The sequence below is a fragment of the Denticeps clupeoides genome, unplaced genomic scaffold, assembly GCF_900700375.1.
Source record: "Denticeps clupeoides unplaced genomic scaffold, fDenClu1.1, whole genome shotgun sequence".
Classification (NCBI taxonomy): Eukaryota; Metazoa; Chordata; class Actinopteri; order Clupeiformes; family Denticipitidae; genus Denticeps; species Denticeps clupeoides.
Window position 1 is genome coordinate 85,782 of NW_021629719.1, and position 27,947 is coordinate 113,728.

The 27,947-nt window shown below is 43.9% G+C and overlaps 1 pseudogene; it reads right to left on the reverse strand.

The window, feature by feature from the left end:
- Positions 1 to 14,619: 14,619 nt before the first annotated feature.
- On the reverse strand, positions 14,620 to 14,750 carry LOC114772581 (uncharacterized; annotated as a pseudogene).
- Positions 14,751 to 27,947: the final 13,197 nt, after the last annotated feature.

The following is a 27,947-nucleotide window of genomic DNA, read 5'->3' on the forward strand; positions in this document are numbered from 1 at the left end:
AACACTCAAAACAAAACCAGGTCAAGTTCGTGCAGAGTCCACGAAAATGCCAGCGACCCCGAACGGGCGGAAACTTCCGGCATTTATGGGGCGTCAGGATTAAAGTCAGGTGTGGAGGCCAGCTGCAGGCAATCCTGACATCTCCAGTTAAAAATAAAAATTATTATTAAAATGTGTGTTTAGACAAGATGTTATTTCCTCTCATTTCCTCTCATTTAATTGTATTTATGTTTCCTGTGACTCCCACTCAATCACACAGATCACGTCACTTCCTCAGTGCGCATTTGAGGCAATAATTCGATTTCAGGATACTTGTTTGGGTTAGCCGGTGGCTGAGAGAAAAGATTAAGTGATCTTTGGACGCAATGACATGAAGAATGTGATGTTGAAAAACATGGAACAAATCAGAACACCTTCTGGAATGGATGTAGTGTATTTTTGAGTTTTTAAGGTAAAAATAATATAATAATTCATAATAATAATTGACTAAAACTAAACTAAAATGTCATCTATTCTCATTGACTAAAACTAGACTAAAACAGTCATGAATAATAAGAGAGATAAAGGTAAGATAAACCTTTATTAGTCCCACAAGTGGGAAATTTGCATTGTCACGGCAGAAAGTGGATAGAAAGGTAAGGGTAATGGAGTGACAGGCATTGACAAAAACAGTAGTAATACACAATTACACATTTTTAAATTGCACATTATCCCCAGTAATAATAATCCTATAATTCTGACTAAAATAAGAATAAGTGCTCAGACCTGACTAGAGTAAAATGAGTATGGACGTAACTAAGACTAAATGACCGCGTGTGACAAAACTAAAATTTAGACAGGCCGCCAATAACAACTGTAGTCCAAGGTCAAGCTCAGTGGGACCTTGAGTAAGCCACATCCTGATTAACAATGTCTTCATATTTTAGCATGGATGAACTGATTACATTTAGGAGGTCAAAAGTCAAGGTCACCGATGTGGCCGTATAGCTGCTAAGGAATTGGCTTGAAGAGTCACCTTTGTATGAGAAAAGTTTCTCTTTTAGGCTTAAAAATGAACATGAAATGACTATTATCACCAATGTCTAGTTTGCAAAATGAGGCCTAATTAATGGTCACCAATGTGCATCAAATTCAAATATCCAAACATCAACAGGGGAAAAAAGCATCTCTTAAAAAGCCAACCCTTTGTTTTTAAAACAGTTTGAACCTTAATGCATCTGCACACTGACCACATGGGCCTAGTGCAAGGTCACATGCTTCATGCGGTTTTCAGGATTGGTCGGTTTTACAACGCCGTTCACATGTTTAAACCTTATATTCTGAGCGGGAGTGATGTGCCCGATCTGGACTGATGTTCTCTGACGTGTGACCCAGCGGCGCAGCGGTTCCACCAGTCGAGGGCAATTCATCATTTCTCGGCGGGAGACACAGATGGCTGATTAAATAGTGATTTCTGTCTGAGTGACGCAGAAAGCATCAAGGGCTGTTATCGTCACGGTCCGGAATATAAACCTAATGCAAGGTCACCGAGAAATGGTTTTGTACAAACCCGGCTTTCTCCCGCCCTAATAAAGTGCAGGTTGCAATCGGCCTCGCCTCACCAAAGCAGTTGCAGTTTCAAAGGCGCACCTCATTAAAATTGCTAATGTGGCCTTTCATCTAATTTCGTCCGACTAATTAGCACTTCTGTGAACGGGGTCCTGGTGCCCTGCACAGTGCACATTAGCGGAAGGCTGCGAGGTTTTAAGGCTCGCCCGCTGTCGCACGAGTGTTTGAAGCCATACCCACCATTATCGTGGTCTGAAATCAGCATTGGATCGTTTCTCCTCAACTTGTGCAGCCACCACAGGTTTTGCACTCAGTTCTTTTTTTGCAGCCCATGTGGTTTTAAGAGGGGTTTTCTCATCTCCTAACACTTAAAAATGTGATTTGACTATTTTGTAAAACATTATGGTTGCATTCGGGAAGGGACATACTGCAGCCAGGCTTCCGCCATTAACCTTATTTCTAAAGGACGGAAGGTAGCGGAGTGGTAACGTCTGTAATTTTTTATTCTTACTGTTGTCTTCATTCGTGCCTGGATGTTGCTGGATATTCAATGTAGTCTAAATCCCCACGCTGGCGGCTCCTTCCCCTTTGCAAGGACCCACTGGGCTTGGAACACGATGAACAACAACGTCTGAAATGGACTGACTCACCGCTGCTATTAGCCGGCAGCATCGTGGTTTAATACCGCACTCATTTGAAGGCATTATCGTCATCAGCTGCCATGAAAATATCCAGGGCATAACGAAAAGTCTTAGCTCGCTCGTGCTCTTTAGACGCACAAAGCATAATTGTCCATTAAGTAATTATGCATGCTGAGCATTCATCTTGGTAATATTTATGCGATCTGCTGTCTTTTTTGTGTCTGAGAGGCAGATGCCATCTTCTTCTATTCCCGTCCATCGTTTTAATTAAAGCACACAAGCCCCCCCCAAGTAAGGCCCCCCACTGCTGTCACTGTCATTAGACTTTCAGACTTTCAACAGAATACGAGGGCCGCTCGGGGATTGAATCTGAGGTTGAAAGTTTGTTGTCAGAAGTTTTCCTGCAGAGAGAGCGTGAAAGGACAAAAAAAAAAACTCTCACTCCCAGGCACGCCAACTTGGGTCAGAGGTCGGGAGAGAAAAATTCAGTGGAGGAGACATGATCAATTCCAGCTACAGCAAGTATCAAGCAACTCACAACAGATGCCTCTCTTGCGCGGCCCACTCAGAACGGTGATGCGCAGTGGTGACCGTAGGTAATATTATTATATTCAGTTTTATTATCTGCATATGCCACTCGCATTTACATTTTGTGTTCTTCACACCCACCGGCCGCACGTATCGAAGCGTAACAGATGAGAGTTTTTTTTAGAATGGTCAGGACAAGCAGTGTGTCACAAACACATAATCAAGAAATGGCAAAGATATTAGAGAAAACATTTAAAACCATAATATCTAGTAATGCTATGTACTTTTTGACCACTGTGTAGTTGCACAATATAGTTGTAATGACTGTGCGTGAGATAACCAAGGACCAAAAACATTGATTTTACAAGCTGAAGACCACATAGAACCCAAAAAAACTCGAGAACAATGAGGCTTGATCAGGAATGATCCACCAGGGAGTGCATTATCCTTTTTTTTATATCACCTTTCACATAAAACATTTCTTGCATACATGACCAGAAAGCAGACACCCTTGGGGATGTAAATGTCCACTTCAATAAATTTTATTTGTGGTTTTAAATTGAATCATGGTTGCCCTCCTTTCATGCCGATTTCATTCGCGAGGACCACTGAATAGGAGCGGATGTGGTGCCTGTGCAGCATTTGTGAAGAAGGGTGGCATGGCTTTCCTGCTTTTGAATGGCTGTTTTTTGAGAACCCGCCTCTGAACACTGACCCTTAGGAATGTGTGCTGCGCGGCGAGGAGATAACATTGCGGTTCACCAGTCTGCCAGGTCGCTGCAGGAAGCCGTGTTTGCTGTTCGGACAGCGTCAGGGGGACGTCCGTCCATCGCTCATCCATTCAGTTGTTGTTCTGGGTCCTGTGTTTTGTCCCGGGCCCATGGCTTGCCGAGCTTAATGCATGTACTCGGAGTTCCCAGGGTTCAAAACCCCCGGCACTCAGCGCGCTTTCCCCTGAGCGCTGTCGCTCATCTTTTATTCATGCCGAGAAAATAAAGATAAGTTGTGTCTCTGGTGGTTTTAAGCTACGTGCCATTAAAGTCAAAACATCTGAATTATTCATCGCCTTTCTTCACACTATTAGCATAAATGGAAATGTGAATTTTGCCAACTTTCAAATAAAAGATGTTCTTCAAGCACAAGGTAAATTGATGGAAGCGAAATTAAAGATGCAGTACGGTACTTCGATGCCTTCAAACAGAAATAAAAGCTGTGCATTTCAACCTGAATTTTTCCAGTTCAAGGTGTAAATATTATTACGGTTAAATGCTGACTCTTAGAATGAGTAATGATTTTAAATTGTATTGGCAAAATATGAGATCAAATACAGATTTCTGTGGCTGTAAAAAGTTATATGCTTGGACTAGGACTGCAAATTATGCAATGGAAGTACGTGCATTAAATTCAGCAGGCCATGGTTTTAATCCAAAAGGTTAGAATTTTTGGTCCAGTGTTGCCAGATCCAGCGAATTTTAAACTGATTCAATAACCCTTTAAACAGACCCTAAACCTCCTGAAATGTGTTTTTTATTGCCAGATTTACTATACCATTGCACTATTAATTATCCTGACATGCAATTTTGAGTGCAATATCAAATTCAAAACTGCCCAATTCATTTAGACAAATATTAAAAACTGTGGGCTGTGGGGGTACAAATCACGTGACTGTCTGCAGTTCGGCATTGATTTAGAATAACTTTAGAACTCTGGCAGTCTAATCGAGTCACATACCTGCAGACAGGTTTCAGTTTTCACTACACCAAAAAAAATAGAGTTCACTAAAGCCAAAGCTCTGGTGTTGGAAGCAGTGATACGTGGCTAAATTGGGTTTCGGGGTTTTCAGCGCTTCTCCAGGGCGCTTCATAAGCCAGACCCAGACACGACTGCCAGGATGGATCAGGGCGAAAGAAAGCGAGAGCGCCCGATTCTCCAGGCTATTTCCTTCCAGCGCATCACGGCTTCCTGTCACTCCTAAACGAATTTCACTCATGCAGATTTATATTTTGTGAAATCACAGATAATATTAATGGCTGTCCAAGTCACTCTTGTCACAGATACTTCCCGAACCGCCCGGCACATTAGCTCCGCTGCTACATCTGACGGAATTAACAATGGCCACCGCCGTTTCCCCCGGCGACTGAATCTGGCGCCGGCAGCCCGTGGCGTGAACATCACTGCAGCCCTCCATCGGTAATGCAGGCCATTCATCAGCTATCGGGCCACAGCACACCCCGACTCGACGCCACAATGACTTTTCCCGCGCCTCGTGTGGGCAAAATGGCGCGTGATTGATGTGCAAATTAAATAAAACACTAAACAAACAAACCGGCGAGCAGACAAACAACGCGGCGGTGCTCCGGAACTCAATCATGCATGGGCTGGAAAAAAAACATTTGAAATGAAGGGCGTGACATTGCCACATGGAAGTGTGTCTCTCCTGTAGGTGAGAGTCATGTGACTCATTTGCACTTCCAACAGCCTGGAGGACTGTGAGGGAGAATCTAGGCTGAGTCAACTGTGACCAAGAACTCCCATGGTGCACTGCACACTGATTGCCAAGTCAAACACACAGGCCTTTTGGCTGAGGGGCTTGGGCGCGAGCTTCGAATGCACGGCCTTCACCTAATAACTTGAGTCCCCGCCCCGTATTTAACACAAGGCAGCAACTACAGGCCGCCGCCAGTTTCCTCTCTCTTTAGAGACAGAATTTCATTTTGTCCATTCTGACCCTGAAGCAGGACAACAACTAGGACTGGACACCCACCTCATCTCCACTCCTGCACCATACCTGTACCACATAATAAAAACACTTTTTTATGTAATGTGACAAACGTCAAAAGTTTGGATGCATTATTTTTTACATTATATGAAACGAAACACGTCAGGTTATCCAACAGTCCTGAAAGTTTATACTGAATACTTTCTTATTATTCACCCATGTTAATGAGCATCTCATCAAGCTGCTTTTGATGATGACAAAAGTGAATAAAGCAGCTGTGAAGGTAAAAAGAGGCGAATCTGAAAAAACAGATTCATCAAACACACTTCACTTTCGCCCGATATAACAAATATTACATATGTTTGTTATATTCGATTCTTCAAAATGGCTCCATTTTAGTCTCCATAACCAACACAGAGTTGTGTATATACAACATTTTAATTCAGCCTGTACACATAAAAAATAAGAAGGAAAATCTTAAAAAGTCTTAAAAAAGTAAAACAGAAATGTCAGGAACAAAAATCCTTGTCAGTGAAGTGTTCAGGGTCTCAGGTTCTTTGACCTGGAGTCACATAAAAAAATGGCCACTTTGCAACGACTGTGGCTCAAAGTGTTCATTTTAATGAAGAAATGTTTCACGAGACACATTTTATTGGTCTCTGGGTGGCACGTGACTGATTAGCCTAAATTCTGTCTTTTATGATGGCGTGACATAAATCTGCACCAGGCACGCTACCCACAGATACGTTCGAAGCAACATTTTCCGTGCTGATGAACATATCTCGATGCACGATGTAGAACACACTCCTGCATCATCAAGATTGGCAAATGTCAAAAGATTAGAGACCCGGAATGAACTAGAGCCTAATCAGTCTGCATCTGGATTGGCAGAGATAGTTTAGGACACGCTTTGTTCCCCCGTCTGTGAAATATAGTTTAACGGCTGAATAATGAATGAGATGCGGCGATGTTCATGCGCCACGCCCGCGCTGGTGAGGGCCCTTGCGCTTTGAAGCCGGTCGCAGCTGCTGTGGGATTGGAGAAGTGGCACCTCGTTTCAATGGCTCTTGATTAAAACCTTGCAGCGGCGTTACGTCACAATGATGACGAATTCCGCCATTTTGTGTTGTGAGGTGTGATTCGTCTTTCAAACAAAAGCCCCGTCCCCTCCAGATGCCGGAGGCGTGACGAGAGGTGGGGGGCGGGCCTTGATGGATAGCCGCGTGGATTCTGGCTGAAGCGTCGAGCAGAGAGCTGCTTCCTGCCATCAGACCTCTATTAATCCGCCCCCTCCCACTCCACGTCGCGAGATCGCGGCACGAGGAGGAAGCGGCGGGGGAGGGAGGGAGGGGGGGGGTATCGGTTCTTCTCTGTGTCCGTTTGAAGAGACATCAGTCAGCCATGCGTCACTGATCCGTCGGTGGGCTCCTCGAAAACACATGCCTGACATGAACACAGGCCCTGGGTCACATGCTGCCCAGATCAGCAGGTCCATGTGAACGCTGCTGCTCACTTGGTCCATCACTGTGACCTTCGATGAAAACTGTATTATTATGTACCTGTAATATAGATGATCCATAATGATATTAATAAAAAATAATAATAATAATAATAAAGAAAATACGATGGAGCTTATAGTGAATTACAGAGTTTGAGTGGATGATTTCCAGTACACACACACACACGTAATCCCTGAAGATGGAACATCTACATTTGCAGCATTTGGCAGATGCCCTTGTGCTTTCAGGTTTCCATCAGTCAAAGTAATCAGTTCTGGTTCATTAGGAAGCCAACTATGAATACAATCAGTCTATGTTCTCCCACGCCGGCACCAGCATCTTTACCACTGCATCGTTTCCAGAAGCCTCCTGGTAGGAAGTATCAGAGTGTGGTTTGGCAATGTAGGTAGGATCTCCAGCGACTGGTCGGGTGAGAGCGCCACACCTGCTGAGCTACGTCAGCTGCGTGACATCCTCAGCAAGGTGAAGAAGAAGGACCTCAGTCCCTTCTGGCCTTCGAACCAGGACATCATCTATGACAGGACACCCATTATTTATCCTCGATGTTGCACAGTGCTCTGTTTGCACACACGGTTAAACCATACATATTCTGCTCTTTAAAAATGGTTAATAATGGATGCATGGATATTTTTTTAGTTCTGTTCATAAAAAGGTGTAGAAATGTAAAAATTGTAGAACAATTTTACATTTGGATGTATTGGAAGAGTTTGATTTAGCACAAACATGCATCAAACGTTTGCTAAACGTAAAAAGACGTAAAATTAACTTTGCCAGCATCAACTGCATGAGTACGAGTTTAAACCAAGCCCACTCTGAAAAGATGCGCCTGAAATATAAATTTCTTTCACAGACTGGCATCTCTGGCCATTTAACGGTGATAAATGCTCACCGTAATTCCCCAAGACGCGTCGTTTAAAACCATCACAGGTAATCAGCCTCCCTTAACACAATCAACACGGTGTGGACCGCGGGCGAATGAATAATGCAGCAGCCCGCAGGAACCAGTCCTGATTTCGCTCCTGTGACCCACTTTCGGGCCCCTGCGGCGCCCAGCTCTGGGCAAGAAAGTGTGCCGCCGCCCAACTCCCGTACCTCCGTCCCGCCGCTCTGAGAGACGTGCGTTTAAACACGACGGGTGAAAAAATCGGCCCTTATCTTTACAAGGCGCTTCAGAAGATGCACCCCGTGTGCCTGGGATTTCGTGACATTCTCCTTTACGACTTGCATCCCTCCGCCGTCCCTCCCTCTCATCCCTCATGTCTCTCACAAGTTTTTTTAAAATACCCCAGTCATATCTGTATTTCCCAGCTGCAGCAAACCCCAAAGGTCGTGGTATTTAAATTAGTTGCGATTTTATTCCTCAAAAAAAAAAAAATGCGGCCCTGTGTTTTTCTTGCTATTATTTTTCTTCTCTAGATCGTTCTGTATGAGGAACAGGGCCTAATAACCAACAGCAGCAAGGCTTCAGTGCGCTCGAGACGAATATGCTGTCTGGTCTCATTATATCCAACCTACCGAGCGAAATGGAAGGACCCCTAATTCCCTGCAAAGGCAAGGGCAGCACCCGGTGCGCCGATCCTTCCTCACTAATTACCTCTAAATCGAGCCTCATCGCTGGACACCATCCATGGTGGGACGGCATTAACTCCTTTTTTAAAAATTTCCCAGAGGGAAGGCAAACAAAAAGAAGCCTTTAAATGTTAACAGTGGAATTCAATTAATGCCGTATTTTGATACTTCTCAGACCCTCAGTGGAGAAAAGGACGAGGACACGGCCATGAAGACATGAGCTGTAAACGTGAGGGTGGGAAGAATTTATTGACAGTTAATATACTATCATTTTACAGTTGCTATAATTAGGTGGAGTAGTTGTGTTTAGATATTTTCTTTCCATCTGAGGTTGCCCGGTTATAATGACGTTATAATGGACCACAGACCCCTGGCTTTTAAAGGTGAGGTAACATCACGATTGGGTGCAGCTGGACTCGTACCTGCCACCAGTTATGAGGAGCTTCTGAGCAGCCATTCGGGGCTGTGACATTGTACGTGAACCGTACGACTTGTTTTTTTCCGGCAATCGGCACACGTCTGCGGGTTAGTTTGTGTTTTTCCCCTTTTGTTTCCCCTGTTTTTGGCCCTCGTGCCGGTTTGGTTTTTGTGCTTGATGAACTATTGTTTCCCAGTATGTCCCGCCTCTGCACTTCATTCCCCCGTCAGCTCGCGGACGTGACATGTGCAGGTTATGTCAAAACACACATCAAAATAGGTCCCTTAGTATCAATGTAATACAATTAATTAACGGTTTCTAAATAAAATATGGTTTCAGATTTAAATCTGGTCAGGAAACATTGCTTCTTGGCTCTGTACAATATTTCACATAAATACAATAATGAAGCACAAATGCTGCAACAAAACAACGTTTCGACTCCTCGCACTCCGCAGGCACACCAGCCCCTCAGCTGATACCCCTCTACAGTGTGAGCTTCTTTTATCTGAAGTGCTGCTCTTAACCTTCACACAACGCTGCTGCTGCTCCCGTTCTCGGTTCTTACAGCTCAGCCCGCACGTTCGGATGCATGGGGGTGGGCTTTTCAGACGATTTTTATTTTTTTTATTCTAAAGACTGCAGTTCAGGAGTGTAGAGGTTGGTTCCCATTTAAATTTCCGTTTTAGGTTTTTGCTCCTCCTCAACTCTAACCTATTGTTAAGCACGTAATTAATTAGAATACTTTCACACCCACTACTCTTCAATTTAGATCGACATTTGATTAGTTATAAATATTTGCTGTGCGTCACTCTGTAATGCATATCCAGTGTCGTTGAAGAAGCATGAAGAATTTCACCCCTCATCCATATAGGTTTGGACTGAACATCCATAGCTCTTTTGTTTCTGAGTTGAAAGTGCATTGCAGGGTCCTTAAATCACCATATGACTGGGGTGTCCAACCCTCAATTAAGAAGAGAGTAGACAGAGCGTCCAACCCTCCCATTTGAAGACTCCTCAGTCGCGATAAACTACAAAATAAAATCTACATCTGAAACCTTCAGATCTGTCCCCGGGAGAGCAAACCGAAAGCAAGACACAGAGTCTGACATCGATCCTACGCGCAGTAGGCAGCAGCACTCACATCTGGACTGAGGCAGGAGTCGAGGAAGATGAATGAGATGATGTTAAGGAGATGGGCGGGGTCTTCAGGTAAAGGCCTGTCTTAATTATAGTTTTAGTCGAGTCTTTGCGTCAAGCTGTTATTTGAGTTTTATCGGTTTTAGCCATGTCCATATTCGTTTTAGTTTAGTCAAGTTTCAGTTGAATCAGAATAAATTCATGATAGTACAAATACCTAGAAGAACAGACAAAAGCAACCTTTTCTTTTAGTCAAACCCATTTCATAATTAAAACAAGGTTATCTCATTATTATATCATTGTTACCTTATGGACTCAAGAATACTCGACATCCACTCTAGTGGCCGTATTTATCACCGTGTTTTTCGACACACATTCGGTTTTCTTTTCCACTTCATTGTAAAGAGAGCGCGCCCAAAGGTCGCCTCGTCTTTTTCCGCCCAGACCTCTGCATTCTGTAATCTATATAATGTGCGAACGGAAATGGAGGAAGGACATCATCTGTGTGACTGAATGGGAGAAACAGGAAACAGAAATACTGCATAATAAGATGCATAATAATATGCAAGACTTGGTGGTAGTAGCCTAGTGGGTAACACACTCGCCTATGAACCAGAAGACCCGGGTTCGAATCCCCCTTACTACCATTGTGTCCCTGAGCAAGACACTTAACCCTAAGTTGCTCCAGGGAGACTGTCCCTGTAACTACTGGTTGTAAGTCGCTCTGGATAAGGGCGTCTGATAAATGCTGTAAATGTAAATGTAAATAAATGAAAATGAAGAAACATTTTACTATAGTTTTTGTTTAGCAAATCACATTTAGTCTCATTTTCATTCATCAACAATACCACATGATGTATTTATGCAAACAGCAATCTTGCATAATTCCCATGCTTCTTGTCCACATGGCTGAGGTGGGAAAAGGGGTCCTCAGTATGCATGTTGGGGCGATAGGCGTACTGGAGAGGGTCTAGTCACTCATGCACGAGGGCGTATTGTTCTTGGGTATGAGGACGATGGCGTATTGTTTAAAGCACATGGGGACCACGGACTGCGCCGGGGACAAACTGAAGAGTGAGGGATCGGCCGAAATTAAAGGCAGTCTTGCTCTGTATGCAGTGAGCTTCTGAGGACTGAATTTAACTGGCGCCAGCAGCCCGCGGACATTGAACTCTCCACTCATTAATCACCATGTGTCGAGCAACAAGGACCCGAAAAAAAAAAAGAAGAAAAAAAAAAAGTCAGAAACAAATTATTTAGTCGGGATAATCATATCAGATTTGAGGGTTTTGCAAACGGATGCGCTTCTCACATACTAATCAAATCATTGCATTAGAACTGTGTAATACAAGCTGGGGGGGATTTGCAAACCGGAGCATGTTTACTGGCATATAAATGAATTTGCAGGTCCAAATTTGACGATTTTATGTGTTATTATTGTTTTTTTTTATACATTGTAGGTTTTATGCATTATTTTTTTTTTGCTTCCCATGCAGGGAACATGGCTAGTGACGCACTATAAGGATCAGTGTCTGTTTTTCCCTGATGATTACAGTGATCCCTGTCGCCGATGGCTGGGATGGGAATGGTTTGGGGACAAAGTTTCTCGCGAATCAGAATGGAAGTGTCACAGCGGATGTCATGTAACGGCCCACATTTCTCACAATGCCCGCCACATAGCAAATGACTTTGCTCAACACAACCGGTTTCGAGGGAGACACGTTAGAGGCTTCGTGCGGCCCAGAGGACATGCGTCTCACATACTGAGTGAGTGTTTTTCAGCTCGCTGGATGGGGAACATGTTCCTAGATCATCTTTCTGGCATAAACAGCTTTATTCCACTCCACAGCTGAGTGTGGTGTTCCCGTGACCCCGCCCTGGACCGGTGGGCTTGGATAATTGATGGATGGATGCTGGAATGCATCCTCCTAAATAAATTGCATTTGCACAGCTCTGCATATGAATTTGACCCAGTTAATTTAATTAACCGTAGAAGGTTAACAAATGACCTGAACTGTAATTACACGTGAGGCGTCTTGTGGTTTGAAATCTTGGCTTATGTTTGTGGAATTCTGACCACTGTGGGACACGCCAGTGCTTTTGGCTTTCAGGGGTCTGGCAGGAACAGCCTGAGGCTTGGCCTCCTGCTCCCTGGCCTTTTAATTGAGCCGCTACTCTTTTATTCTTCCTTCAATGCATGGAGGCGACCTCGTATTTCACCACGTCCCCTGTCCGCGAGACTCTTTCTAACCACCTCTGACTTTTCTGGCCCGCCACTGGGCGCTGGCTGGAGGAGTACATGCATGCTGAGTCCCAGATGGGTTTCTCCTGGACTCTGCTGGACCTCTGTGGATCTGGTATTCATGCTGACCGGAGGCAGGCGTCAAGCTTTGAGCTTTTGGTCATATAACACAATAAAATGAAAAAACATATATACATATTTTTTTTCCCCACTAATTGACTCCATGTAGGCATTGTGTCTTTTAATTTCTATCAATTTTACCCAAAGCAATCACCAAGGAGACCAGTGTCTTTTATTATGAGGAATATGCACGTTTCATTACATTTGCTCCCTTGAAACAGCATAAGCAGTTTGGTGCTTTCTACGACTTAATCAGTTCCTGTTCTGCAGAGTCAGAGGACAAGAGGACACAGCTGAGACGGCTCTTTGTTCCATAAACACGTGGGGGCATTGTGCAGCTGGATCCACAACAGGATCTTGCACGTCACAAGCAGTCGGCTAGTCACGAGGTGGTGGAGGGAGTGAAGCCAGATCACATCGTTGCCATTAATCTTGCGTGAAGGTTTGTGGGATCTGATTGGCTGCTCTGGGTTCTGCTTGTTTTTTTTTTTCCTGTTTGCATGCAGTAGCCACGTTGGAGACATTACGACATTAAAAAAAGCTTTTCCTTGTGTGGCTGTTCTTGTTCGCCATATTCCTGCAGTGCCATAAATCAGCACGGAAGCGCATCTGTAGACGACACTATCGATACCACGTGCCGGAGGCCTGGAACCAGGGGAAGAATTCCCTGCGAATGTCTAGGCGAGGAAGTGGGAGAACCTCGTCGTGGAAACTGGGCCAGGCCTCCAAACGCGGCCCGTCCGGGTTCATTTGTATTCGTGAGCCCGTGCCGGCGCCACTCGGGGGTCAAAGTCGCTCAGAGGTCCCGAGCTGAGTCACCATGTGCATTTCCTCTTCCAAAATATGTCATATGACTGCCTCTCTCTTTTGAGATATGGTTGCCATGCCAACACCTAGGTACGCTCTGGGCGAGCACTCGGATCAATGCATTGTGTGTGGCGTCAGTACTTCCGCAAGCTGAGCGTTGGCTCATTTTCCAATAACTGACAGTGAAGAAACAAGCATGTTAGAAGGTTTAGAAGCTTTGCTGAAGGATTTTGGCAATAAAACCATAAAGAACAGGATGACCCCATTAGGGGTGTTGAAATGAATCTTATAAGCAACACATCAGATGTGGACAACTCTGCATGGATAGAACATATCGAACATAATCGATTACATCATAACGACGTTGCTTGGGCATTTTCTGGCGGCGGTATAGAAATTCTGGTTAAAGAGTAGTGCCGGTAGTAGAGCAGAGAAGCGCCACGAATGCCAGAAAAATGGAGAAAAATTCAGACGTCCGTGTGAACGAGGCCTTAACTCTCTTCGTAGAAAGATGTATGTATTAGTGATGCATGGATAATGGTGAGACCAGTGACGGTTCACACCTCCAGAACCCATGGTGAGCTGCATCGTGCAATTAAAGGAGAAGACAGGAGGGCTTGTCACTGTTAAATTGCCTCCTTTGCCGGCCCACGGAGCTGAAACCAACAACCTTGCTCAAGGTCACAAACAAAAATCAACACAACTTTGACCAACACAAGAGGCTCGTGGCCGGCCTATGATTTCCCGTGTGCAGGAAAGGGGATCAGGATCTCTCTCCGGAGACGAACCCTCATTACCATCCTGCTCCTGAAGTAGATTCTCGGCCGGCTGTGGTCAGGTTGCGGGGAGGCTTGTGGCTCCAATTATTTTGCTGCGCCGTTGGGAAGCCGTGGAGCTGCAGAAAAAGTTTTTTTTTTTTATCAGCAGAGCCCATGGGGGAGCTGGACGGGGAAATAATGAGCCATGGCGCACGGTGTCTCCCTCCTCCTGGATAACGACCGGCACACTCCATTTCTCCCTTCCTTTCTTCCACTTGGTCGGACTAACGCACTTTGACATGTGCATCTTAGGTATTGGTGAGAACACGGCGCTAACAGGGACCTGAGACAGGATGGAGCACAGTGGAGATGCTGGCCGCATGTTCTTGTTGGCTTTTAACACAGACAGGTGGGTGTTAAAGATGTCTTCTCGGCTTTTATTACTTTATTTATCTATCTATCTATCTGATTTTCTTTAGAGATGAAAACTAACAGTGCTGCAACTGTGGACGGAATAAATGTCGGATTGTGTGTATGTGTGTGTGTGTGTGTGTGTGTGTGCGTGTTGGAGGGAAGAGACCAGAAATAGTGAAACACAGCGCAGCACAGCACACGGTGACACATCGAAATGTGTCCTCTGTATTTAACCCTCACCCCTAGTGAGCAGTGGGCAGCACAGCCGGAGTGCAATGGTTGAGCCTCGCCCTGGGTGAAGCGCCTTCATGATCACGCCAGGTAAGTATTTTTTTTTTTGGTTATAAAAAAACTAAAGCATGCGATATAAAGGGTCGCCTCAACAACAAAAGCCACTACACGCATTTTATTTTCAAGGCAAACAATAAGAGAGAAAAACAGTGGGTAAATTTGCAAAAACTGTGAAATTTCCAGCAGTAAACCTGGCTGCTGTGAGACAGAAATCCGAATAACGTATTTTAATTTAGACGTTTTTATGGGTTAAGCGTCTGATGTGCCTGCCTTGATAAATATAAATGATAGCAGTAATCATCCGCGGTAGAACACATCATCGTTCCCTCTCCCGGCTGGGATGTGTTGCTGTGATTGTGCATCTGCTCTCGGGGGGTCTCGGGGTTCTAAGATGATTAAATCCGAGCCAGAGATTGAGAGAGAGAGAGAGAGAGAGAGAGAGAGAGAGAGAGAGAAAACAATTGTTCCCAAGATTCTCGTCCACCTAACAATTCTCGAAATTGTCCCGTGTTGTGGACAAGATCAGTGTCAGAGTAGAGGGATCAGCACCATGGACAAGTCCTCTCCAGCTTCTCTGGCAGCAGCAAGGAACTAATTCGCCCACTGCAGAAAAAATTATCGACAAAATGTTGAGCACGAATGGGTGAACAGCTTGCAAATCCATCTTTGTCCTGTAAAGACCGTCACCGGTGTTAATAAATGGCCTCAAGTCAGTGATTTCAGACCAAGTTGGGGGTTTTTAGCACAAGAAGATGTCTGCCTGACATCACAGCGTCCTGAAGACACATGAAACATCCAGGAAGAAACGTATTACAGACTCGGCTCTGTAAAAAAGACCATGTGGTGGGAGAGAGCAGAGTGTGTAGAAAAACTCTTTCTCCCTCCACACAAAGCACTGTATTCAACCACTCCAATTTGATGTTACCTGGCAGAAAGAGGCATGGCACAATAGAGGTTAAAAATGAACAGTTTCTAATTTATTAACACCGGTAAATAATTATTGTAGTTACATGTGAATATTGAATGTAAAAAGGTACCAAGGTTACAGAGAAAATAAAAATGAGAAGAAAGAGTAAAGAGGGAGAAGAGAAAAAGAGGGGGAGAGAAAGACTCAGAAGCCTTCCGGCTTCCGATGGAAAACCCCCTGAGCAAGAAAGCTCAGAGTCCCTTTTCCACATGTGAGCAGACCTTTATACCCCTGGCCTACAGGAAGTTGTCACTGACCAATTAGAACCTGTTGTTTCTGATGTCACGCCCCCGGTGCCTCCCATTTGGGGAAGACAAAGAGGGAGGGCGGTCCTGACAGCTGACACTTCACACGTTGCCGTCAGACAAAAGGCATGTAAAACAGAGGTGCTGAATCTTCACGCACAACCATCCACACAGGAATGACACACCTCCCCCTGCAGACAGCTGTTTTGCAACACAAAAGGCATGCTCCCGTGATGTCCATCCTTACAGCTCTACTAAATTTAACTCTGTTTAATCAGCAGCTATTGACACACGTATAACATGGGTGATGGCGGTGACGATATTTAATAATTGTGCAAATGCTCAGCGCGATTTTCACGAATCTGCACGCATGTAACATTTCTGATGTTTTTAATTTGAGCGACCTTTCGAGTTTTGTAGCCTGTCTGCAACAAGCTTCGCGCCGGTAATTGACCGGTTTGAGTTCCCCCGACTCTCCAGTTCCCAGCATGCATCGCCACACCAAGCAGAGTGCAAGGAAAATATCCGGGTTTTATGATTATATACGTTTAGCCAGTGATTTTAGTCGTTTTTTTTTTTTTTTTATGCACGTTGTCCATCTAGGATCAGGCAAATGCCAAGACACATCAGAGCAGGCTTCTCATGAATAACGGATGGTGGCGGATGGGCCCGCATCCATGGGCTGGGAAGTGGGCTTCATCCCACCGTCTTCTGTTTTGGCTCCAGATGACTTCCTTCCTGTGAGGTTCCCCACAGTCGGCCCTTCATGTTTTATTCAGGCAATAGCAGGCGTGGGATTTTCGGAGATAAGCATCTCAGCTTGAGAGCAAAAGAACTGCAATCCCTCCCTACTGCTTGAGACACAACGACACAAAGTCCTGCCGTTTTGTCGTCAAACGGGACGGATTTACCAAAAAAAAAAAAAGGAGAGAAGACTCGAACAGAATCGCAAAATGAAGTGCATGTTGGTTTTTTTACGTGACCTGCGCCTGAACCGGTTCGCTTCAGACTTCTACAGCGGATATAAAAAGCTACTGGCTGCTGCCATGGCGAAGGGTGATGGGTGACGGGGGAGAAAAGAATGAAAATACTTGATCCAGAGAGGGTCATCCCCCTTTGGAAGCAATTACCTCTGCGAGTGTCCAGCAGCGTTGCACGTCGGGAACATTGCTCGTGCTCCGTGAAGTTGGACAGTGACCGGTGTCAGATCTTCATATGCATCCTTTATATGCTTCCTTCATAATAAACCGATTGTGAAAATAGCGTCCCAGTACACGTGCACCTCATGCCATAGCACTGACGTTGGGATGACACACACTGTTCTAAACATGGAGCCTTGTTTTGAAGCCAAAATGTGGAAATTGGTCCTCATCGTCTCCCACATACCTAGATGAGCTCTTCAGTGCTGTCTAGGGTCTCGGTATTGTATGGTATTATATGCAATTGTCTTTCGACAACAAATGCTGACATGCTGACACGGTCTTGATTTTGGGGACACAGTCTTGATTCTGCTCCATGTTCTGGTCCTGTTCTCACCTGGCACTGTCCCGATTTCTGATGGTGTTGTGTGTAAATACACTCAACATTGGGTCATTTCATGTCTGTACCCTGTCTGACGTGTAATATTGTTTCCGCGAAGCAGGTACAGTCTCCTCTGCCCTTTCCAGTAGAGTCCAGTCCAGTTCATCGTTCAGATGAACACCAACACCAGTTAGGCTTCATCTTTTTTTATTCTTGGTGTGCAAGAATAAAAAAGGATTGAAAATCGGTCTTTGGTTCAAGCATACTGGTGACTTTTTTTTTTGGAAATGTCTGCATTGTCCGGCACTGACAGACACCAGCGGTTAATTAACATGGTCCCAGCCACTCATTGGAGCATCAAGGCAATAAATGTCACAAAAGAGCACTGGAGGGGGAAATGTCATCCTTTCTTTTTCTCCACTCGTTCACCTCTACAGCCCAGATTCAGAGCCTCTGCTTGCACATCAAGGACTCTTACTGCGTAATTAAGTCGTACTTTTTTTCTGGGAACAGTCCGCACCTCTTCTTCATCTTTCTTTTTCCGGTTTCACCGGCAATGAAGTTGGATTTTAGGCTCAGATGAAACCAAGCTGACAGTTGGCCAGAAGGCCTGTGGGCGGCTCGGATTTTCTCTGCTCTGATGAGTAAGGACACATTTTTCCCGGCACGCACTTCACTTTGATGGCACCTCCTCAAAAAAATGATCAGATAAACATGAATAAAGTGCTCCATGCAAGTTTAGTGACAGTTCGGCATCAATGTAGGGCACCGGAATTAAAGCTGAATCTCGGCACATGAGAGGATTTCCATTGCAGGTTCGGAAACAGCGGCATGAGCGGTGAAAACGAAGACTCAGATGGGAGCGACCTCCTTCACAGAGCTGCATTAATTAATGGTGATGCTAGTTAACAGAGGGTGCAGACCATGGCCTGTCGACGCTGGAACTAATGAGCCTTTCAAGAAGTTGGGGACAGGAGAACCTCCTCGTGGAAATGGGTCATCTAATTCTAATTCAGTCATGTGATAAATGCCGACCAGAGTGAATGCCATGAATCGCATTCTTCATGCAATATGCAGTTTCCTTGCCATTGCCAAAAATTGAGAGACATTTGGACATCATACAATTATCTGCTTAATAATGAGAGTTATTACTACATTTTCACTTTTACGCCAGTAAAGGACCACAATTGTCCTTTCGTGGTTTTGACATTTTTCTTGATACAATAATTACATGAATCTATTTAGAATTATATTTATTAATATATTTTTATGTATTTGTCATGGTGTGTGTGTCCATGTGGTCTTGTGCTTTGTCCTGTGGGAGGTGCTGGGGTTTGCGCGGGAGGAGGAGTTTGCCACGTTCAGTTGTTCACTGGATGAGATGGTCGCCCAGTTTGAGCTTCTGTGTATTGCCGAAGATGGTCTTCGCCACTTGTAGGATAACAGAGGAATTGATTGTCATGCTGTATGTTTGCATTCCTTGGTGAGCGCAGCACTTAAAATTCTTATTGATGTGTAAAATGTAGTTTTCACGGTGCAGTAAAGAAACAAAGACTGGATGCGTTTTCAAGAACCTAAGCATCTTTTTAGACTCACTTTGGGATCCAGGGGTCGCTAAAACGCCGCTTCATATTGAAACGTTGCCTTTCTGCGGTCTAAAGTCAGTCTGTGGTCAATGGAAATGGCCACGGCTCGACAGATACAGAGCCCCCCTCCTCTCAAACTCAGAATATTAGGTGCCAATTTGGCATAGAGGATGCTGCATTGTGACATTTACAAATCTATTGCTAAAAGGTCATGTCCTTATTAAAGCCTTTCAGTAATACTGGTGAAGAATGGCACAAGAAATGTCATACCTTTTATCTGTAATTTTATCAGAAATTTAAAATGGCACTTTTTTAGTCCCCTCTCAGTGAGCAAAAGTACTGTGCGTGGTGGTCAATAGGCTTGGTCAGACCAGTGTACAAAGGGGTAGGTCTTGGGTAGGTTTCCTTTTGTATGGTGTTACTTTGATCTATAACACATTTGATGCACTTAGCTTGTTCTTTGATGCCTGGACAAACAAAGAAGAAGAGCCTTTGGATTCATCCATACTTTTTGTTTGTCACAGTGCACAGAGACACATGTGCAAGTACACAAAAAGGCTGTTGAAACAAAAAGGAGCCAAAAGGCAGGGCGGAAATAAACATAAAGCAGGTCATACTCAGCTGTGCTTCAGACCAGACCAACCATATGGAGACAATTTGGAGTTACTGAAAAAAATCATATTAGGATTAAAACCATATTTGTATTATTAAACAATAAGTCTAGTTTCAGGTGCAAAATCTACATGAATGATTTTTTTCCCTTAGAAAAGTGGCTGAAATTAATAAACAAATCAAGCCTTAATGCTCATTCAAAGCAAAACTCAGTGGCCATAAATGTCCTCTCCACTCGGAGGCTCCCATTTGGTTTCATGCACACAGGGATTTAATTGAGGATCATAATAAACTATTATTTCATGGTTAAATTGAGAAAATTGGTGTCCCACAGATCGGCCTTGAGGGTGACATTGCTTTAATTACATAAATAATCCAGTTCTTAAGTCTGAGTGTTTGGAGCAAAATTGAATCCAAGCAAATTGTTGTTTTAGTGAGCAAAAAGTGCAGCGCTTAAACCGAAAGGCAATGATCTGTTGAAACTCATTTGCAACGCAAGAGCTGTGGACAGCGCCGCAAGTTTTCCACACTCTAGTCCTTTTTGATTAGAGTTTTTGCCGCTCCTATTACCGAGGGGCCCTGCCACCTGCCCATTGCTATTCCAATGCAAAATGCCCGACTACACCGCAGTGCCGCACTTTTGACTGGCCCACCTCAGGAGTACATGCACCCTCCACACATGCGAGGTCCAAGCCGGGGATTTGACCTTGGAGGTGTGAGGCCTACAGAAATGACGTGATAAACACAACAATGCTGATAGAACGTATGTTCAAGGCAGCAAGGGGTTAAGTACGATAAGTGCATAATCACATTGGGTCATTTTAAAAGCCAGTGGCACAGCTTACCTTGCCAGAATTCATCAGGAGCTCCCTCAAGTAGAGTCAGCCAATATTGACTGGGCCTTCTTAAAAGCCCTGACCTTGTAAAGAAAGTAAAGAAGGTCATACTGGGATGAGCCTGCAATTTCGCTGAACACTTGGACTACCCTCTGCAATCTGTTACTTCTTCTGAAGTCAAGGCTTTTGATGGAAGCTGCAGTATTTCACTTATTGTCTTGCCCGGATTTTGGGTCTTTTGTTTACCATTTATAATCGTGGAATTATGTTTCGATTAACTTTGATTATGTTTGGCCAATTTTCTGTTTAATAATCCTCAGAATCTTCTCCTGCCATCCACACCTCCTTCAGAAACATGCTGTGGTTCACTTTTTTCCTAATACTGGGTTGAACTGGTTTCAGCTGTCCCTCCATCTCCTCTCTGTCATGAAGCATATTATTTTGGATGAGCTTTCAGAGCCTTGCAGGCCATGGTTAATTTTAGTTGCAGCCATGTTTCACTCCCCTGACACTGACAGCTATCTTCCAAGGATGAAGTGAATCTTCCTGTCCAGGGTTTCTGCTGGGGAAACAGGGCCCTTGAAAAATAGAAAGGAATCTGCCGAGCATGGCATGCTGGGAGTTCCTGTCCTCTGGTCCAGGACATACCCTAACACAACAAGCCTTCAGAACCAGAAATTAAACCTGAAAGCAAATTAATCTTTGTTAGATGTGGCCAGTTAGGTCTTAGTGAATCCATAATAGCCCAACAACAACAGATGGTATATTTTATAGCCAAAAAAAAAGCTTTTAGCAAACTAAACACCCTAATCAGTGCAAAAACGTTCTTTGGGCACCGAAAGTCAATGTTTTTCCGAGATTGATCAGAGAACAAATGAAGGGGTGTACTACATTTCCGCAGTTTTCATGTTGTTCATGTTATGCTCCTGGTTTTCCTGATTGTGTGCATCTGTGTAGGATTATAGATGTGCACCCTGCTGTGTCATGTCCTCGTCGGGTCATGGTCATTTCCCTGTCTTTGTACGTGCTTGTGAGTATTGTGATTAAACCCCCATTGGTTGTAAGTCGTGCATCCATCCATTTACCATGTCGCTCTGTAACAGTAAGACTAAATGCATCTTTTGTAATTTGATGAACGCTGTACAATGAACATTTCGTATGAGTACAAAAACATATTTTTCTGTATCTTGGACCACGTGATAGTTGACCAGAGGAGTTTGATCTGATCAGCTATCAGTTTCCTCACAAACTCCGATAGACAGAATGTACATTTGCTTACGTCTTGTGAGACTCTGCATGCACTGTTTGGCCAATGGCAGTCTGGTTATATGAGAGTGCAGCATGTCTGGTCAAAAATAAATAAATTAAAGATGCATCCTCTCAGGCGCAATGTCAGCTCGTGCCTGGATTCTTTTGGATGGAATGATCCCTGCAATCTCAAAGACCATTCTCACAAAGTGCTAGCGGGCTCTCAGGGCATGCAGGCGAATGGCCAACACCGTCTTTGTTCCACAGGAATGGCCAAAGGCAGCGCTGTCCCCTGAAACAGCTTTATTCTCCACACTCTCTTTTGGTTCTTCTTTACCTCTCTTACCAAAGCTCTTCTCCCCCGATAGCTCAGTGTGGCCTCAGTGTGGAAGGATTTTGGTCGTCCCAAACGTCTTCCATTTAAGGATTATGGATTGTTTTTTGTAACCTTACCCAGATCTGTACCCTCAGGCAGGTCTGATGGTATTGCTCTGACATGCATTGTGACCTGTAAGGACCTGTAATAGACAGGGGTGTGGCTTTCCTAATCAAGTCCAATCAGTATAATCAAACACGGCTGGACTTAAATGAAGGTGTAGAACCATCTCAAGGATGATCAGTAGAAATAGACAGCACCTGAGTTAAATATATGAGTGTCACAGCAAAGGGTCTGAATACCCAGGACCATGTGATAGTTTTTCTTTGTAAATAAATCTGCAAAATGTCAACAATTCAGTGTTTTCCTATCAATATGTGGTGCTGTGTGTGTATTAATGAGGAAAAAAATGAACTTAAATGATTTTAGCAATAAAACAAAGAGTAAAAAAGGGGTTTAAGGGGTTTTGAATACTTTCCCTACCCTCCACAGTGTGTGTGGTCTATATATGGTCTTATGGTTGGGTGATGTCATTTATATTGCATCCATTAAAACGTTTCTTACATGGTGCTCAACTCAACTAAAATCAGCACTGAATGTCTCCTGTTCGGTATTCACTCTGCAGCTCGGTTAAAAATATATTGGGCTATTTTCAACATGCTTCAAGAGACTCTGTCCCATCAGATTGTGAGTTGAGATCATTGGATGCGTGGACCAGAATTCTTCCCCTGAGATGAAATGAAGGATCAGTTCAAACATAAAAAAGCAATCTAGAACAACAAACAGTAACATTACACATTCTGCAACAGAAAAGAAACGACGGCTCAGACGATTAGAAGAAAAGAACAAAAAAATTCTATTTCCCCCCAAAAGTCAAAGGCCAGGTCTCAGTACCAGAAATAAATACCTGGTGTCCACGTGTCCACAAAATTGGTTTACCAAAGACACACTAGGACCCTTCCCTTTTAACCTACAAGATTTTCGCCCCTGTAGCTTTAAATGCCGCCATATCTCAGTGCTATAATTACCATTAGAGCAGTAGAAAAAAAAGGTGTTGGTGAATAATCATCCTCCGTTAACACCATTTGCAGCTCCACTTAAGTGTTAATTCATGTTGCAGTGCATTGCTGCACACACGACTCGTTACATAAGGGCTTTCCAGAATCTAATGCACTCCTGATTACAGCAGTCCAGGTAAAAAAAAATAAAAAATACAAATAACTTCCTCTGTACAGAGGCAGCACTGAAAGGATCCAGTTTCTTGTGGCCTCCTGGACTGCAGTGCTCTAAATCTTTTAAAAGTCTATTTTTTACTTCTCTGCGTCTGAAAATTTGGTCTATTGCTAGAAAAGAACCTTTAAGTTCTCCTGTAATTTTTTTGCTATGGAAGGCAGCTGGCAGGATGGAAGTGCTTTACCAGCAGGTACCAATTTGCACTAAACATGGAAGAGCAAATGTATGGACCCAGAGGAGGAATCAACAGGGAACACCTCCCTTGTTCATGGAAGGCTCCACTTCCGCTATGGAAATATAGTATTCTGTTAACATACTGAACATACGGTACGCAAGGTTTATGCATGCCAGAATATCAGAAATGCAAACGTCATTTTCCCGAAACACTGACTCTGACACACACTGACACTGACACTGACACTGACACTGACACTGACACTGACACTGACTCTGACACTGACACTGACACTGACTCTGACTCTGACACTGACACTGACACTGACACTGACACTGACTCTGACTCTGACTCTGACTCTGACACTGACACTGACTTTGATACTGACTCTGACTGACTCTGACTGATGCTGATGCTGATGCTGACACTGACTGACTCTGACACTGACACTGACACTGACACTGACTGACTCTGACTGACTGACACTGACTGACTCTGACTCTGACTCTGACTCTGACTCTGACACTGACTCTGACTCTGACTCTGACTCTGACTCTGACTCTGACTCTGACACTGACTATGACAGTGACACTGACTGACTCTGACTGACTCTGACACACACTGACTGACACTGACTCTGACTCTCACTCTGACACTGACACTGACTGACTCTGACTCTGACACTGACACTGACACTGACACTGACACTGACTGACACAGACTCTGACACTGACTATGACAGTGACACTGACTGACTCTGACTGACTGACACACACTGACTGACACTGACTCTGACTCTGACTCTGACACTGACTCTGACTGACTCTGACACTGACACTGACACTGACACTGACTCTGACACTGACACTGACACTGACACTGACACTGACTGACACAAACTCTGACACTGCCTATGACAGTGACACTGACTGACTCTGACACTGACTGACACTGACTCTGACTCTCACTCTGACACTGACACTGACTCTGACTGACTCTGACACTGACACTGACCGACTCTGACTGACTCTGACACTGACTGACTCTGACTGACACTGACTGACACTGACACTTACACTTACACTTACACTTACACTTACACTGACTCTGACTCTGACTCTGACTCTGACTCTGACTCTGACTCTGACACTGACTCTGACACTGACTTTATATATTTTAAGTTTTCATGCTGGAAAATAAAATCTGGAAAATAAAATCTATTATCATGCACAGTATGATACAATTACAGTGGAGATGTGTTTGTAACCAGCTCATTTTCAGTTTGTTTTTAAAAATCTCAGAAAACGGATTGTAAGTTGTTCTGGATAAGGGTAAATCTGATAAATGTAATACAGATTTGATCATTTTAATAGTTATCAGTGACAGAATAATTAATGGCACTTCACCAAAAACCTATGTCATAAATGGATTTCATTCATTAGACATTAAAATTAGACATTAGAGCCACAATAAATTGCTGTACTTTTACTTTTGATATTTAAGTACATTTGAAGGCAAATATTTTTTTACTTTTACTCAAGTAGAAATTTAAATGGAGGACTTATAATTTTACCATTGGGTAACTTTTGTGTGCTTTGTCCACCACTGCTTTGACTCCGACAGTTTCTGATGTTAGTCGGTTTTGTTTGAGCCTCTTCCTCTTCTGTTTTCCATTTTTTAATAAAACTCAGTTTTTCATTATACTGTCCCCTCGCCGTGACACAAACACTGTCTATAATTATTTTCATTCATGAAATAAATAAATGCATCACTAAGAATAAAAGGGTGCGCATTAAAAATAATAATTTAGAGCGGCCCAGTGTACTTTATTACTTTTGCATGATTGTTTCCCATCAGTCATGCACACTTGCTGCACCTCCTGAGTTGCTGGGAGCTTGGCCAACCCTATCACCAAACGCACATTCTTTTTAAATTCTTTTGACGTCTTAAAAGGACTTCTGTAGTCAACATTGTGCTGTCCAGAGAAGGTGTGAAGGTATTAATTTGTTTAAGCGCCTGGTGAGGTCCCCGGCATTTCTCAAAAAGAAAAGTCCCCAGCCCAGTCCCAGGGGAGACCGAATGCTGCATATCGATCGCGCCGTGCCTCACCTGAATGCTTTACCCTCAACCCTCAGCTACCTGTGCCAGCACCAAGAAGCTATTAAAGAGCTGACCTTATCACTTCTCCTGCAGCAGACAGAAAAACCATGGGCCATAATGGGGTCCTGGCTGCTCCTCTGCAGTTCAGATTAAGTGGTGAGCGGTAAGTAAGAGGTGTGAATTATTTATTTATTTATTTATTTTTTGATGAATATGGTGTTGCAGGTGAAGCCTCCATCCTCAAAATGAGCGAGTGAAGGAGAGAAACAGGAAAGAAAGGGACACCAAAAGGAATGATTTCATCGGGATCAGTCGAGTTGAGTCTGAGGTGTTACTTACTGTGGGAGCTTTGGTTTGGTGGCTTGTAACGGTCCCGCCTCCTTTCCCCAGCAGCCCACGGCACCTCCTGCTGAGATGGAAATGTGTGCCGAGCAGATACGGAGCTCACTGTCGCAAGCAGAGCTGTGGATCTGCAGTCCAGAGTCGACCTTTCCAGCCTAAATCAGTCAATCTGAGTCGGCCGAGGTCCTCCCCCGGAACCCGGACAAACCTATCACTCCGGCCCAGGCAGCGGGGCAGCGCTCCAGTGAAAAGGACGGGACAGTGGTAGGGGCGATCATCCGCATGTGACCTTGTGCATAATTGCCCGTGCCACTTCGAGTATCGTGATATCATTCTATTATACAAGCAAGCGATTTTCCTCAACCCGGGCCCATTTAGCGCTGGTGTATTGGAACAAAGTGTTATGAGGATTATGAGGATTAATTTCGCACACTCGGATGATGTTTTTGAGGCACTACAGCATTCTCCATCTTTCTGGGGGGCTAATTGTAGATTCTGAATGGCATTTGCATTCGTAAGCTTCTTATGTCTCTCTTTGCTTTATCCTTTATTTTCGCAGCCCTGTTGCAGTAACTTCATTCCTTTATTCCCTCCACTCCTCCATCCACCTGTACCTTCAGCTTTTCCTTCATGCGCCCATTATGGGGCTGGGGGTGAGAATGTCAGAATAAATTACCATGTTAGAGTTTTCCATTAACCCAACATGGCATTCATTTTTATACCATTTAATTTTTCATTCGGCCTGCTTCAGTCATATTTTGAGCATAACATGCAGAGTCATATTCCACACACAGCACTCTGTCAAACAATCATGTTGACATTTCAAAGCCTGATGTTAAATGTGCTCCATGAACACACAAAAAAAGAGGCTACATCATTTGGGTTTAACATCAATACGTTACCTGCACATTTATCTTCAGGTCATTAAATGCATTAAATTTACCAGTTGACAGTCATATTTTCCCAGTGGGACATGTTGTTCACATCTGTCACGTTCACTAGTGCACCCAGTCAGAGTGAATGAATTAAAAGCACTGATAATCTGGATGTTCTTCTTGGTAGCGGCATCTCATGCATTTAGACTAAGACTACGGCTAAGTGGGATTTTTTTGAGCCTACGTAACACCTAGCACATTGGGGGCATTAAAAGTGCATATAAAAGCACTGATAATCTGCATGCTTCTCTTGGTGGTGGGAGTGGTCTCGATAAATCTACAACAGACGTGCCCTGTGTGCAGGGGGTGTTAGGAGTGAAGACACTGGAGCAAAACGGTGGAGAAAGGGAGGAGGTATGTGATGTATTGACAGGAGGGGGCTTAAATTGTCCAGAATGAGAATGGGGGGGTGGTGTTGAGAGCCGTCAATCATGCCTACAGTCTCCTCCCCTTTTAAAAACTGGTGTACCCATGAATACACCAAGTTCCTTTTGCTATCAAGCAGGCCTTTCTTCTTTCAGTCTGCTTAATCTTGGAAATGAACCACATTTTATATAGCATCATGGAAAGATGGCCTGGAATTGTTCAAAGGGACAAAGTGACAACTGAGGGTGACTCACCTATTAATAAGCTTGGGCAGAGGACCACAATGAGACAAATGATTAATCAGGATCTTCTCAATGTGACCTTAAAACTATTATCATGATGAATTAATGATGACTGCAGGCAGTAATTTAAGGAGCATGGGTACATTTGAACCGTTGAAAGTTCTTTGCTATCTGCGCCGAAATTAAATAAATTAAGCAACGTGATGCCTAATTCAAGAGTGGGCTGACTAAAATTCAGTTGGTTTTAAAAATCAGAACCCTTTTGTTAATAGTAGACGCTCGGAGGTGGGTAATCATTCCGAATTTTCTAATGTTGTGTTTAGCATTCAAATCACCATTTGCTTTTACGTTGAAAACCTCCTCGAGGTCGTCAATGTGACAGTATTCCATTACAGAAGGAGAGGCTGAAGTATCTGCACAGCCTTCACAAGCATAAAAAGGTGCACTGATA